Below are 16,743 nucleotides of genomic sequence, written 5' to 3'. Positions count from 1 at the left end.
TTACTGAGTCTTTGTGTAGGACTACTACTCTATCGCCAGTTTTGTCAGTTCTATCTAGTATAATAATAAAATACCACTGCGGATAGCAACACTAAACACCTTTGGCTATAGCTGGCTGATACTGGTCAGAGGCGATACACAATATTTTGTTACTAGCTGCTCTGCAACATCCTGGGATGATGCATTCAACTCTGAATGGGGCAGTGTTCACATTTGAAAGGTAGCTCATCTTGATTGGTCATGCTTTATCACAAGTGCTTACAAAGAAGGACAAAGAGTGCAATTTCTAAGTACATTGGGCTGGAACAGAGTCTCCTCCTCCAAGTCGTTAGAGTCATCTACCTGGAAGAGGACCCATCTGGTTGCAGATCTTCTACAAGCCAGTACTAGGCCTGTGCTCTGGTAGAGTCCTGCTGCTGCAACCTGCTTAGAAAAGTAGCAGATCTGCCCAGAGTGAGGAAATGTACAAGGCTCTTAATGAAAAGAATAAAAATGGTACAACCCAGCTCACTGAATCCTTCATGGAAGTCGTTCCAGAGGAGTGAAGCACCTAGGGGATTGAAGACTGGCTGGCCAGAATCGACCCAGGAAGCATTGGTTTGACTAATGGTGAAGGACCTGTACATAAGCATTCCAGGGCCGAGGGCGGCAAAGCCTGCATTATCCCTAACCAGCCTCGCACCATTCCCGACAACAGAGTACCCTATATCTCCCCACTCTGTGGAGTGGGGTCATGCTGCTGTGAACAAGGAATAATGGTAATGAAGTCTATCTGCCTGTTCTCCTGATAGAAGAACAGACTGATTGGCAATGGTCCTGCGTATATGTAGAGGAGCCTAACAAACATTGGTTGTAACTGCACTACAAACAAGGCACCTGTGGCTGATTCAGCTCCAGTAGAGCGAGTTGGCTGTGTGACCTGTTTGCCAGTGTGCAGTAGCATTTGACGTAGTCCACCGTTTATCTAGCAATACCTTGCGTCATAACTAACTGGCCCTTCTTATGTCTCCAAAAGCCCAGAAACACTTAGGCAGGTGTAGATTCTTTGTTCTGCGCGTACAGGATATTAGCACTACATTGCTCATCACTGTACGATTAACAGTCTTGTGAAACGAATGCAGGGTCACAAAAAAACTTGTATTGTTAACGTCAAACTCTAATAAAAATTAATGGATTAATTATCATTAATCTAGATGGCATAATCCCTACCAGGAGTGCTGCTTACCATGACTGGAACTCTAGGTGAAAAGAATATAACAGTTTATGGGGTAAGCAATAAAGCATTTATGTCAAAGTTCTGGGCAGGCTGGACCACAGATTGAAACGTTCTCAAGAACACCTTTTCTGAGTGGTTTCACAATTGGCAATGAAATATAAATTCTCTCAACTTTTTCTTGGTGGTAGGAAATTATGCTGACACTTTACTGGGTACTAGAGTCCAGAGACAGAGGAGCTTTCCTCCCGCAGTATCTTTAACCACTTGTTAAATGGCTTATCTTACCCATCCGCCTTACCCTCAACATCTCTGATTCCCCTCCAATTCCATCTTCAATCACCAAGCCAAAAGGACCTCCGTGTAAAATAACTAACCCCAAAGTTTAAAATCAATCGGATAACTTACCCGCCAAACAAGAATTGAGCTGCTCAACTTTGCATCCTTCCTGCTAAGAATAGCTCTATAAACAAGCATTTGCAACGCACCAGGTCTCACATTTATGAGAGTTTTAAGCTGTTGACATTGTAAATGACAATGCCTTTCATTTATGTGTTTTGATAAGTAACACATAAATAAAAGGCAATGTCATATACAATGCCAATAGCTCAAACTCTTGTAAATGCGAGACCTATTCGAAGAAGCGGCCGCCATTGTCCTGGGCTGCTTAGAAAGTAAAAGTGCGCATGGTGCGCTGAATGTTGCAGGAAAGCATGTCGTGCCTGCAGGAGGAGAAACTATTTAGAGAAAATAGTGCGTACACACTAAAAAAGACTCTCAGTGTTACAACCAAGTAAAAGGGCCAGGCCTCATGGGAGGTTACGAATGAAGACGAGGCAGTACCAAGGAGGGACTAAGAAGCCTATTAAGGAACCAGAAGCCAGCATTTACAAAGGACAATGACACAAGCCAATGACAAATCTAGGCAGAGTAGGTGGTGCTTCTATTCCATACTCCAATACAGCATGGCTCGCAGAGAAGCGCATGCGCGGCCTAGGCTCGACCTAAAAAGGAGTATGACAAACCTCCTCCACAAGCCACACAATGGACTCCATGCTGCGTTATCATAAGGTATCAAAAGAATAAGGCCACACCCACACACAAACTATCCCAAACCCTTATTTATTTAGTACATGATTTCGAAGAGCTTTAGCAGCTTCATCTTGTTGTTTTGCCAGAATACTGAAACTGCAGTCAGCATAGGAATTTAGGATAGTGACTAATTTGATGCAAGCATAATCCCTAAGCCGGTACTCTTTATCTGCTATCATCTGTTTGCTAAATATTAGTTGCATGGCAATTCGAATACGTTAGTTTTCAGGAGTTTCCTTAATCACAGATGTTGAGTTCAATCCTCAGATTAAGATTCAGGGCATTCCAGAGTCTGGATTGCTTACTTCCTAGTGACCAACCACTATGTTTAGCTTTTTCAAACCCACTTTACTTCAGTGAAAGAGATAAGATGTGGCTTGTTGGGGAGAAAGTCTAATGCATACATTTGGAAAGCTGTGTTGCCTTGCACTTGTACTATATTTTCTGGGCAGATATGGGATTTTCCTACAGTGATGTTGACAGTCCTACATAACCACTGTAGGTTTTACTTTTGTCAAAATGAGGAGTGTTCTGAAGTCAGAGGTACACCTAAAATGGCTACTCCTCTCTCAAATGAGGCTATGCGGTGTCTGGTGGGAGCAGTATTATTACTTTCCATGAGCACAGACCTTTTATAAGTAACTGAACACTTGAGCTGCTGGTTCATCTTTGCCAACTTGGCAACAAGAAAGCATGCACAGCAGTGAAGGACAATATGTACAACCTCTTCTACACTGCTACCCTCCTTCCCAACTAGACCGAACCCTAAGAAGTCTGAGGGTTGCCCTACTGCTATGATTAGGGTAAAGTATGAATCATTTCTTATGTGCCAACAAGCTGAATTGAATCTGGCAGGGATAGTATTAGGTCCCCGTCAAGACCAGCATAAGGTCCAAATAGCTGGACTTGTGAGAGGACAGATAAGCTATGTAAGCCCACCTAATTGCCAAGCAGGGCCATTACCCAGCTTACAAGACAAAAGCAAGAACATCCGGGTCGTGGAGCAGCTGCATTTTCTGTAGTCGAAACAAGGATGAGTCTGCATCATCTTCAGCCTTTCCCAAGCCTAGGTGACACCCGTATCCCTCTTCCTTCAGTGGGGTCAAGTTCTCTTAGCAGAAGTACATCCTAATTCCCAAAGAGTTTGGGCCATCTATATCCCCGAATAATGTATATCTCTTACCAGCAGCAGTTACAATGTAAAGTTAAAGTACCTGTTCCAAATTAACACTGCTGTAACCACTACCTTCAGTGAGTACGTCAGTGTTGATGGTGCCCCAGTAACTGGCACATTGTGCGATGATGGAACTTCAAGAAAAAGGTACCCCAGCGAGTCAACAGTGGGAGTTAGCCCACTGTTTTCATCAGCACCTCTAAATGGCATTGGTCCCAGTGGATTACCGGATAATGTAGGGTCATTGAGACACTACCTCCAAAAGGACATTAGACTTTGCAGGGTTGGGTCCTTGTCACTTGGGTCGATGGAAATCATTTACCAAAAAGCCAGGAGGCAGCAGAAGTGACATACCCTTTAACAATCCCCATAACAAACTCATAGTAACTCTGAAGTATTCACGTTACCTTTAACCCCAATTACATATCAGAAAGTTAAATATACTAACAATTCCATTAAAAACAATGTCACAACATATCTTAAGTAAAGTATAAGATAAATCAAATAATAAAAGTATCCAAAGCAGAAAACGCATTTAGTTTCAAATGATACATTAACTAGTATATTAACTAACGCATTGCCAAAATATCCTACAATTTAAGCAATCATCGTAGACCAGCTAAATTCTTCATATACCTAGTTAGAGCCATCACAGGTAACTGCAAGTGCCTAATTGGCAATGTCATAAAATTTGGCACAGCGTATTCACTACAGTCTATATCCAAAAATAGAGTCCTGAAGATCCTGAATGCGAATAAAAAACTAATTTGTTACCACCGTTTTTGCATTTTTCAAAGAGGTTGCGCATTTTTCTTATTTTTTGTGCTCTCAACCTACTTACAATTTTGGTGGAACCCAGGGTGAAATCCATGGAAGATCCAGAACAGCTATACATTTCTGAAAAGTATACATTTCTGAAAAGTACCCCCAATCTGCCCCCCGGGGTGGGGGAATCCCACTAGACACCAGGGACCTTTAAAAATAAACAAGCATTTGCAATGCAATAGGTCTCGCATTTGCGAGATTTTGAGCTATTTTTATTGTAAATGACATTGCCTTTCATTTATGTTTTAGTTTTTGTAACACAAATTAAGGCCATTGTCATTTACAATGCCAATAGGTCAAACCTGCGTAAATGCGATACCTATTGCATTGCAAATGCTTGTTTAAATAAACTTCTTATGTAACTGTTAGTCACCAGTTGATGCCTTTCATCAATCTATTGATAGGTGGACCAGGCCTCATTTCAGTCTAAACATGGGTGAGGGTTGTGTTACCTTAAATGATTTACTTTGTTTACTATGATTCAGTAAACAATAATACGGGTAGACAGCAATGCTTGCGCCTATTCTCACAGCTGCAATCAAAAGTTGTAAATATATGCGCTGATGCTTTCCTCCTAAATTTTGATTAGATTTCTCAGTTGTCGTTTTTTTTTTTTTTAAATCACCCGGAGTAACCATGTACATGTATTCAAGTCACAGATTAAAGAGAATTCCTGAAGCCACACATTTACTTCTGTGGATGGTCTTGAAAAACGCAAGTCACAAGCGTGAATGTGGCTGAAATGTGTTAAAAAGTCGTGGATTTTCAGTGTAAGTAAACTCTATATTCAGACTTAAATCTCTGCAGAATTTGATTTGGAGTCGAGATCTGGGAATTACAGGAACAGGTGGAATGTGTGCACCGAGGGAGTGAACTTAGTATGCATAAAGCTTTGTGAATCAGTTGATTTGAAGCATTACAGGCTTCTAAGTGTGTGTGTCTAAACGTCATCCTAACTTAATGACAGCAAACATTTTAAATCAGTCACCGTTTGTGCATGCGACAATTTACTCAAAAATACCTGTTACATATTTCACTGCCACTGCACTTTTGTACTGTCATGTTCGATGGATTTCACATTGGCCTGGCTTCTAGGCAGACAGACGCCTAGTTCCGCAGGGTAAATTAATACGTTAAAACCCGGATTTATTCTTTTTTTTTTTAACTTTTGGGCCTGCAGGTTAGGTGAAAGGGTGTGGGTACCCTGTATGAAGAGCACAGCTAGTGAAGTGCACGCCTAGAGTCCAGGCCACGAGCCTCATATCGGTTACGAGATGTCTACTGACTTCTTTATAAACAGAAATGTAATTTGTAATATAAAAAACAGAATGTTTGAAGCATCAAGACTACACAGCTCTACGCGTCAATGCTTTTGCTGATGGGTGCAACTTGCAGAACAGGGATTGTAGACTAGCAGTCATACTCAGCCTTTCAGTCTCCCATATCGATAAAATGAGCTCAAGTACACTAGTAACTCTTTCTAAAATACTACAAGCCTGTGTCAGGAAGCAGATATGAACCAGGGTGAAGCTTCCGAACGTGTGGGTAGCAGATCTCAGCCAGTGCATGAACCCACTGCGCTGTAGTATAAATAAATAATAAATAAAGTATGCCCAACCAATGGGGTTCACCCTTATCCTGCCACCCGGACGTTTAAGAAGCGGTGGGTGTATGATGATGTGTGTATGCACGTATTTCCAATCGGACAGTCCCTCTCCGGTGCATGCCTTATAAATCGAAATTACATGATAGAGACACAACTTTACCTACCCTAGAAGAGACAGTTGTAAGTTTACTCTGGAGCCGTCAGCTGCACAGAGCACCCCCGCCCTGCCCTCTGGTTGCTCCTGGACGGGGCACGCAGGGCTTTATTCTGTACCTGGCCTACATCGATTTGTGCAGGATTGGGCTTAATTAAGCGGCTTCGCAAACCATGATGCAGAGTTGGAGTACTGCGCCCGTCTCTCGTTCAATCAGATTGAGCGATCCCCGCATCTCTCCAGCTTGCGAGGTTAAAGGCTCCTTCTGTAGCCGGTGGAGTCAAAGGCTCTGGTATCAGCGTCTAGAGAATGTGATCTCGGGGTAGATCTGGTCTGCAGGGAATTGCGTTAGTTAACTGTAACATCTTTTGTTGCAGCGCTTTGAAGTCGTAAGTGTGGTTTGCAGTGCTAAAAACGAATTCTTTCTCTCTCTCACACACACAAGCACACAGACGCAAGTACACCCACACTGCAAGTACAAATTCACACACAAGCACACAGACGCAAGTACAAATTCTTTAGAGGTGTGCAAGCACTATTCTCATGTCAATGTTTCAGGTTGTCTTTTAATGACCGAATACAAAAATCGTGTGAAAGTAGTGAGAATATAAATCGTTTTCAATACATATATTTCAATAAGTTATCAAAGAAACATGACATGTAGAAATGTGGATAATGTATGGGAAGGTTTATTTAAGTCAGAATCTTTTATCGCCGATGGAAGGTAAAGGATACAGTTCTCCAGCCGGCCCCTGGCTGCGCGGTTTCCTTCTGGTGGCCCAGACAGTCTGACGGAGCAGTGCTGTTTTAAAAATGTCAGTGCATGTAGCAGCCATGTTTCCTGCAAACTGCTGGAATCGCTCAAGGAAATGCAGATAGCGGCAGCTCGGGAGGCAGGATACCGTGAGAAAGAGCGACGTGGAACATGGCTCTCCAAAGTGAGCAGGAGGGGGCGCTAGCGAACTCACTTCGAAAGTCGCAGATAGGGCTGGGGATTGGGGGAAAGCGGTGGCTTGGGGAGAGGAATTGTGATCATTACAAAGGGCAGCAGTTCAAAAAACAGATACCAGCGTCGCCTCCATCCATTCAGACAGCACTGAAAGTGATTGCGAGCGATCGTTATTGTAAAAAAAAATGACGGAAGAGACGCGGGAGGGCAGGAGCGAGATGCCGTGAGCGGCGGGGCTGCCCTGCTGCTGCCGTTGTCCTCGTGGTAGGTGCCCACGTGGGACGTGCTCGTGGTGCCTTGGCGGGGCTTGCGGGGCTTGCTGAGCTTGCTTGTGTGCTTCCCACAGAGACAGGAGATTGGGAACGCACGCGCGCGGCCGGCGCCGATCGCTTTCCTGAGCGTGCGCGCGACAGTCTCTGTCTCCTGGGAAGCAGACTCCGCAACTATAGTATCGCGCCTGGCGCGATGCATATGGCTTCGCCATATGCATCGCAGGCGCGAGACCTAAAAATGGGGAAGTGGGGGCAGCCCATCATGGGCATGTCCATGCCCCTACCCCACCAAAACAACTATGTTGTCAGTCTTTCTGCCCCGAGTGGCAGATGGGGGTTATTATCCCCCCCACACATCTACCCCCACACCAGAGTAATATAAAAATACAATATAAGTGGGAGCTGTCCATCATGGGTATAGCCATTCCCCCACCCCAAAAAACAAATGTGCTGCCAGACTTTCTGCTCCACCCCCCCCCCCTGTCGGGTGGATGGGGAGGATTATCCCCAATATGCCCAGACTGGAGGAGGGTGGGGTTGTCAGAAAGCCCACTAAACACCAGCCACTGCTTTTATTCAGTTTTTGTTTGGGGGTGGGGATGCACCCTTTCCAGGCATGTCTGTGCTCTTCCCCACCACACCCCCTTTAATCTTTCTTCCCCCCTGTGGGGGATGGGGGTAGAGGATAGGGATATTCACCTCCAATCTGCCCCCCGGGAAGGCAGAAAGCTCACTGAACACCAAGGATTTCAAAATGGCACCGAAACAAAAGTACCTCTCCCCAGAGGACCCTGCTTGGAGATCGCCACAGGAGAGCAATCCCCAAGCAGAAATCCACCCTCTAGACACCAAGGGCTTGTGCTCCCCATACAAACATAAGTACTCTTGTATGCTAGCACATACGTTCCTAATATATATTATCTACAACAGATTCGTGCATCTGTACACTTCATCATTTAGCACACTGACAAGTCCATGGTAAGAGATGTATATTTAATAACTAACACAAAACAATGAGTGTAAGAGATTCTTGGCTTAAATACACGTGTCCCTCTCTGTAAGTGACAATATAATTAGATTTATTTGTTTCGTTTTTAGTGTCATCCATTGGCAACCTTACCAGGAAATCGTTTTAAAGAACAGGGGTCAGAGGAAATTACAGTAATAACCTTATATTGCAGAGACATGGGCCCCTGCTCTCCCCCACAACGCCCCCCCTTTAGATTTATAGGTTTCATTTTTTGTGATATTCGTCGGCAACCTTACCAGGAAATTGTTAAAGTACAGGGAAAACTTTGAGATTTAAGCTAAACTCTGCTGATTCGGACTCATTTACTTGTGTGTAATTTCATTTGAATAATTTAATTTCTTGTTTTATAAAGGTGGGTTTCCTGAGAGATAGGAGTATAGAATTATATGTAAAAATCATCTTATTCCTGGTCCTCATTCGATAATTGCTTATCCTCCGAGTATTCTAGTCCCTTTCAGCACAGAACAAGATCCATGGGAGGACCAAGGAGGTTTGACAGGTAGCACAGGGTAAAATTAAATAAGAATAATATAGTCAAATTATTGACACAAAGAAAGGCTCAGCACAACAATGCTACAGCAATATCGAAATGGAAAGCTTCAGTTCTACCAGGACATGAAGAGGATTAGATCTTCCTGCTTCTATCCACGTAGTGGTGTTCTTTCCTCTAGAAGAATGTTGATTCATAGGGAGTAAGTACTTCTTTTGAATTCTCTATTGCATTGTTTGAAATCACTTTACTAATCTCTTGTTTCCTTTGATATTCAGTTTGGTTGTGTGCAGTATGATGAAATAAGGACAATCACACGTCCAGTGGCTGGTCACATGAAGAAAAGAGCAAAAAAGAGGAGACGCACATTTTATGTTGGACTTGGCCTTGGTAGTGGATGTTGCTGACCTATTTTAGCGCTTCTTGAAAGGGAAGTTTTGTTTGTATACATGGCAATTCGAAGCTGCACTGTTAAGGCTGCTGGGTTAAGAAATAAAGGAGTACCGGTGCATAATCCTCACCGTCGTGTCCTTAACAGAACTAAAACTTGTCGTTAAAGGAACATTTTCTTTTTTCTCAAACGTTCGCTTCAGAGGGTTCCGTTTACTTTCAGATTGAAACTTGAATGTTGAACATGAAGAAGGTAGTGTTCCAAATATTTCTGAAGTGGCACCGAAATCACACTTTATTTGACGTTGCTGAGATTTAGCATGTTGGAGAAGGTACAGTAATCTGCCAACTTTCCTGGGTCCACTCAGATATCCAGGAGGGATGTTCAACAGCTGGAGTCCACTTTTAGAAATCCCAGGCAGAATGACAGTGCTTCTCTGTGGTTCTCAGTGAGCATTACTAACATCATGTACTTCAATAGTGGACCCCCAGCAGGCTGTAACCGAGCCTCGTGTAAAGTAAGAGGGAACTGTTGAACGTTGAGCCAGAGCAGATTTGAGGGCCAAGACACATAACAACTGGTTAAAGGCTCTGACACGTGACTGAGGGTGGTGTCTAAGCACAGATACAGAATGTTGGTACTATCTGCAAACTATTTAACCATTTAACCATCTAGATTACGCATTTCGTTGTTTTTTTTAATTCATGAGGGTGTCAGACATCAAACAACTTCTGCATTTGAGTACAGTAGGCACAAGAATGCCTTCGCTGGGTGCTGCATTGTAACAGGGCCTGCAGTAATCTAAGTATAATACAACAGGCTTTTTGATCTGCATAAGTTCGAAAGTGGAACCAAATAATGTTTGTTGCATTTCAAGAATTTCTAGCGTTTAATTAACTCGCACCCACTTGATTTTATCTGTTTCTTTCAAGCCACTTTAATACGTCTGTACGTCTGCAAGAGGAAGTGGTCGGTTTGAAGTTTAATCTGGGAATGAGGTAGAAATAGCAATCCGAGGTTTGTTTATTCTGTTTATCTTCAAAAGACGCATTCAGAAGCGGTCTTCCTTTCTGTTGGGAAAGCTGAATACAGCCCTCATTGGGAGGACAGGTGGGGTATGGGAAATATGAGCGAGAGCAGTGGGTGCTGCTTGTTTAAGATGCTAGTCACTGTTTGCAAAGAGATTTGTACTTACTTTTCTCAACCACATTTTCTTCTGTTCTGCAGCAAGGAGGAGGAGAACAAAGCTTCCACACCGCTTGTTTACTCCACCAAACATGTTCCCTTTTACTGTGACTTACATAGGGCTTTTGAGGCTTTCCACCAAACAATCTTTGTTTCATTAGAAAACCTCTATTCAGAACAGTACATCAAAGCCTCTTGGTTTGGCCATTAAGTCATTCGAAAACACTTTTATAGGAGGTACTTATAAAATGAGCATTTAGCGCTGATGACAACTCGCAAAACAAATGCAGGCTCGTTAGTTAGGTCTAGTGATTCCATCATGGCTGATGCAATGTGGTGTAATAAGTTAACAAGCAAGGTAAATGCAAAATAAAAACTTCTGGCTAATATCTACAGTCAGATTCCAGTCAGTCCTTCCTGGAAATACGGTGATCAGGTCAACAAGGTGGTAGCGGTGAGCTCACATTTTAACGAGCACCGCTCGTTCACTTCAAAGGCGTGCATACTGGGCGTTTTATGGTAATATGCTGTGGTGGTACCACATGTAAGCTGCCGCTAAGGTGTACATGTATCTAACTCCCCAGAATAGGATCAAAACAGGAGCTTTTTCTGTACAGTTTCAATCGAGTAAAAGCTCATTGACAATTATCTCACAGTGAAAAGAGTGCAGACAATAACAATTTCCTGCATCCAAAGACTAGTCAAGGGGACACTGCAGAACCTCAAAGGCTTTGTGCAAATGTATCCTCCACTCACACTGCAGCGACTATGAAGAGTGAAATGACTTTTCAAAATGTCTGTCGGAGCCAAAACAAAGACAGGAAAACAAAGTGAAATGGGAACACACAGAGAATGAAGAACTTTCTACACTGTCAAAGCTCTCCCATGAGGAAAGGGTGAGAGTCCTGGCAGGCTATCTGAACGTTTCTACAAAGAGTTCTAGGATGCTATACTTCCTGGAAAGAGCCCTTTCTTCTCTTTTATCTCTCCAAAGAGGGAGGGGGCTGGGTTACTTACTGGTACTCTCTCTAACAGATGAAGCAATAACAAACTGCCAAAGGGAAAAAACAGCATGCCGATTCCTTCCTGATACAAGCTTATATTGCTTTTTAATTTCAAGTGAAAACCATGGATAGAGGTTTCAATGACCAGGCTGGCATGGGTTATTCAATGCTCTAGTTCACCAGCTCTAGCAAGGTTTCAGAAAGGAAGGCTGACTTGAGAATATGCACCTCCTAACACCACAGAGCACTGTTAGCAAATTTATGAGACAATTGCAGATGGATTCTTGAACATAAAAAAGGTCTTAAATATAAGTTACCAATTAATAAGCGGTTGTGTTGCAGTCCAAGCACATTTATTATCGTGGTCATGGAGACAGTGGGTAATGGTCAATGTGTGGATCTCCTGATAGAAGCATTTGAGCTACGCCACATGCCAAGGGTGCTCAATGTAGGTGCATAGATTACTTTTTATGTTAGTGCTATTGGAAGGTGCAAGTCGCAATTAAAATTCACATTGACTCTCTCTTTGGAGAATTCTCTTTCCGTCACTATGCTATCATCTTTTTATTTTATAGCAAATCAAGATATTTTGATTCTAGCATTACCAGGCCTTATAAAGGAATATTCAACACAGACTAAAAAGATGGCATGTCTATCAGGTCTTTAACCAAGGTAGAAAATTTAGAGAGAAATGTTAGAAAGAATCAGGACTTAACTACAAAAGTCAGCAAAAACATACAGCTATGGGGGAGGAGGGAAGAAGAAGACATTAAAATGGTGTAGAATCATCTGCTGTCAAAATCCTATCGCAGCTTGCCTTGCCCTTCCCTTTTCCTAGCAAGGTCGGTCAATATTTCTCATTTTTTCTTTAGAGTAACAAGTGTCGATTAAATAAAAGGCTTGGAGAAGATGAAAAGGAGGTACAAACTTTTCCAAATTTAGGGAATATCAGATTGTCTTCTTAGCAATCCAAAACTTTCAGATTTTTTGTCAGCTGCAGTCATGTTCCATCATGGTTTGATTTGCCATGTAAAGTGAGGTTAACATTACTAATCTAGAGGCAAATTTGGCAAAACGAACACTGACAGGATCCTAATATATGTTGAGCTAAACTTGCCTCTAAGAAAAAACAGTAGCTGTTGCTAACATGGCCTTTACAGGCAGTCTGGCTCTAGACAGGAGTATTGAGCGGAGGAAACACATTAAATGGCTATTATGATACAGCAAATAAACCCCACTTTTGAAAGACTTCCGGAGATATTTTTATTTTTTAAATGAATTTTCTCAGTATTTTGTTGCATTTCTCAAATGAACAAACATAAATTCCAGAACACTCACCAAGGAAATGTTGCCATGAATACCTGGAGTCTGGCAATACCAAATATGTGTGAGGTTGCTATGGAATGAAATCAGCACAATGAATTGTGGAATATTACTCAGAACACAAAACGGGGGCAGAATCACTGTTTATGGTGCACTGTCCATTTGATAATAGATATCAAACTGAGATCGATAGCATTAAAGTATGCATTTTCTATTCCTGAATTAAATAAGGAATCTATTGGTGTAAGCTACAACGGTCTTGCCTTTACTGGCTTGCCACTGTACACAATTGTCATATGCTTGACTAAGCATGGTAATTCCCTTTAGTCTCCCTCATGCAGGAGAATAAGACAGCCATGACTTGACCCCTGACTTTCTTTCTCAGGCTCCACTGAGCGTGGGGGTACCAGCCATGTGAAGGTTTTTGTATGGATTAAGACTAGAAATTAAATGAGCAAGAGCACGAGAAACAGAAGAGAGCAATCAAGTATTACTTTGCAACTACTACACCCTTAAAAAAAATCAAATCATGAGCACTCCAGTGTGGGTGGAAAGCAACAAACAAGTGAGTGGGGTGGAGTGAGGAGATAGAAAGCACAAGGGGCACTTAGGTAAAAAAAACAACACTTGATGGAAGTGTACGTGTGTGGAACTACTTTCCATGATGTTTTTATGCTTGAAGTGTCATGGGCTGATAGCATTCTGATCAAGAACCCTGTTGACCCGTATGTAAAACCAGCTAAACCACAGCAGCAGATGGCTCAAAAGGGCTGCCCTAAGCCTCTTTCTGCATAGCTGCCAAGGTTTCAGATTGCCATGTGTGACATTTTCATAATTTCAGTGTAATTATGAGTGACATTTCAACGACTATGAGTGACACTTTCTTGCGGACAAAATTAAGCAATGAAGACGATCAACACATGTAAATATCAGAAATAACACCACAAAGAGTGTTCCAATCGAAACACGTCAGTCTTTTGAATAAACTTTTGAATAAACTACTACGGCAACTATATCTCACAATGCAAGCTTTCCTCTGTGTGTGACCACGTTGCTCTCGCTCTATCTATCCCTCTCCTCTCTCTCTCTTTTTATCCCTCGCCTCTCTCTCTCACACGCTCTCTATCCGTCTCCTGTCTTTATCCCTGCCCCTCGCTCTCTCCCTCTCTTTATCGCTCTTTCTTTATTCCTCTCCTCTCTCTTTATCCTTCTCCTCTTTTTATCCCTCTCCCCTCTCACACACTCTCTCTCGCTATCCCTCGCCTCTCTATCCTTTTATCCCTCTCCTCTCTCACGCGCTCACTCTCTAGACCTCTGCTCTGTCTTTATTCCCCTCTCACCTCACATGATCTCTCTCTTTCCCTCTCCTCTCTATCCTTTCATCCCTCTCCAATCCTTTTATCCCTCTCCTGTCTCTTTTTATCCCTCTCCTCTGTCTCTTTTTATCCCTCTCCTCTCTCTCAGGCGCTCGCTCTCTATCCCTCTCCTGTCATTATCCCTCTCTCGCATGCTCACTCTCTCTATCCCTCTCCTCTATATCCTTTTATGCCTCTCCTCTCTATCCTTTTATCCCTCTCCTGTCTCTTTTTATCCCTCTCCCCCTCTCGCACGCTCTCTCTCTATCCCTCTCCTCTCTATCCTTTTATCCCTCTCCTCTCGCTGTCTAGTTTTATCCCTCTCTTCTCTCACACTCACTCTCTAGCCCTCTCCTGTCTTTATCCATCCCCCCTTTTGCACACTCTCTCTATCCTTTTATCCCTCTCCTGTCTCTGCCTATTTTTATCCCTCTCCTCTCTCATGCGCTCTCTCTAGCCCTCTCATCTCTCTCTCATCAGGTTGCACTGTTTGTTTTGATCTGAAAACGTTAATTTTGATTCATTTTACAAATTGCAAATACAGATGAAGCGCCATTTTCACACAGTTGTGAAAAATGTCACCTTACCTTTAAATATCCGTCATGAAAAATGAAATTTTTTTGGCAAACAGGGCTACGCACCTGCTCTTACTCAGCCTTAGCTTGCGCAGGGTAAGTTCAACTGTTCCAAAAATCCCAGCAACCCTCTGTACTCCCCGCTTCTCTTGGGCCTACCTTCCTTCCACAGAGGCACCTGCTCCGGTCTGTTTTTTACTGGTCACGACCGCACTTTTAATTGTTGCGCATGACTGACATTAGTGGTCCTGCTGCTCTTTGATTCTCTGAGGGTGTTGTCTCGACTTTACTCCATTTTTTTAAGGCTTGAGTCTGTATACCAAGACCGAAAAGAGGCCCATTAGTACTGCAGAGACCTGTCCAGCTGCGATGAGCAGCAGCCTCACTCTGCCTGTACCTCCCGTCAGACACAGGCTCCATCCAGCACGATCCCTCGACAGGCCCTCCGGGTCGGAAATCATTATTTACTGGCAGGGGGCAGCCATAGATGATATAATTTGAGCCCCACTGTAACAGACTGAAGGTGCGCTCTGACTAGTGCTGCCTGTGCCAGCCAGCCGAGCACATGATTCCGGTGCACCTGCCGCCCGCAAACCAGTGCGCTCTGCAGCCAGCCAAGCCTCTACCTCTCAGTTGGGACGGACCCCCCCCTGCGGCCGGCCCGGCCGGCCTGGTGCCAACAGCCATGATGAGAGGCTGTGAGTGTGAGCAACTGAGGAGCCTGCACGCTCACTCAGATTCCCCCGCGCCGCCGACTAACTTCCTGTGTTCCTGGCGGCCGCCGGACGTGACGCGGGAGTACTGCATGACATCTGGATGATCTGAGCGGGCTCCCTGGAGACACGTCGGTGCTTATCATTGGCTGAACTGAGCCCGGGCCGGCCCCCTGCTGTCATCAGCTCTCCTAGGCAGAACAGTACAGTACTCAATACATTAGAGCGCCGGCTGAGAGCTGCGCAGGCCGAGTCTGTGCTAAACTGTTATGACGGGCACACAGTGACCGGCGCCGCGCCGTGTTGGTTCGCCTGGCAGCATGATGCGTGACATTTCATTTCAGTGCGGGGATGCGGATCACCCCACTGAAATGCGTGGGCGTCACACGTGTTGCGTGACGCTTGGCAGGCATGTTTCTGTAGAAGTATCTGTCTGTTTGCGCGATTACAGGAGCATTGTCCGACAGCTAAAGCTTTCTATAGGTGAGACTTAAAAAGGTACGATAGGCAATACAATATGATGAGCACCAACATCTTTACTGCTGACTCGGAACCTTAGTTTAATGCACACGGTTTCCCAATGGCGTGCAAGCCAGGCGCAAACGGGTTAGCTGAGAGAGGGAGTTTATATATATATGAATACTTTCCTCTCCACCACAGTCCACTGAACATAAACCTGCGCCAGAGACCTCTTACTGGACAGAATTCATTATTTATCGAAACAGTCCCCTTTCTTCCAAGTAGAGGAAATTATAAACCAATCTTAAGAGAGCATTTCCGTCTTCCTAAAGGGCTTAAGAAACAACGAGCTAGATTACGACAGAATGGCTCTTGGAATGGAGGGCACTGAGGCACTAGATGAAAGCAAGTCCAGTAGCTGCACAGCTCATTAAAATGTCAGACATTACAGTACAACAGGAAGCCTGCAATAATGATCAGACAGGCGCAGGGCGGCCGCAGAGACTTGTTGATTGTTGGGATCTACACGCTAAATAAACTACAGGCATCTTAATACAGGAAACACTCAGCTGCTACCGGTGCGGGCTTGGCAGGCAGCCACGGCAGAATTGGATTTCCCGTCTCCTTGGAATGTATTGTGCCTGCAGACCTCTCCATTTGCAATGTTCTTCGGCTGCAGACTAAAATAAACTATTGCTTTTTGAGCTGAGCCGAATATGCAGCACATATTGGCACAATGAGATATGCATCTGTGGAAAATACCAAAGTTGCTGGTACCTTGGGGACTGGAGGAGAGGGATGACATGAAATAAACAAGTAGAAGAAATATTGGATAACAGGATGTACAGACAAACAAAAAATGACAACGACCTGCACCTGTGAGTTCAATGCTAAAGATATATAGACAATACATGTGTGATTGTCATTTAGGCA

The 16,743-nt window shown here is 43.7% G+C and overlaps 1 protein-coding gene across 2 annotated transcripts in view; it reads right to left on the bottom strand.

Annotated features, from left to right (window-relative positions):
- Nucleotides 1-16,743, bottom strand: part of DISP1 (dispatched RND transporter family member 1) — a 659,288-nt gene that overhangs the window by 516,319 nt on the left and 126,226 nt on the right. Inside the window, exon 1 of one of the 2 annotated variants that reach the window (XM_078649829.1) lies at nucleotides 14,798-14,855. The exons of the other annotated variant lie outside the window; for it this stretch is intronic. The gene's annotated coding sequence lies outside the window, so the exon portion shown is untranslated. Of the gene's footprint in view, nucleotides 1-14,797; nucleotides 14,856-16,743 lie in introns of those variants that run through there. 2 annotated transcript variants of the gene reach the window in all.

Source organism: Lissotriton helveticus, chromosome 6 (genome assembly GCF_964261635.1).
Source record: "Lissotriton helveticus chromosome 6, aLisHel1.1, whole genome shotgun sequence".
NCBI classification, from domain to species: Eukaryota; Metazoa; Chordata; class Amphibia; order Caudata; family Salamandridae; genus Lissotriton; species Lissotriton helveticus.
This window is presented reverse-complemented; position numbering and strand designations above follow the sequence as displayed.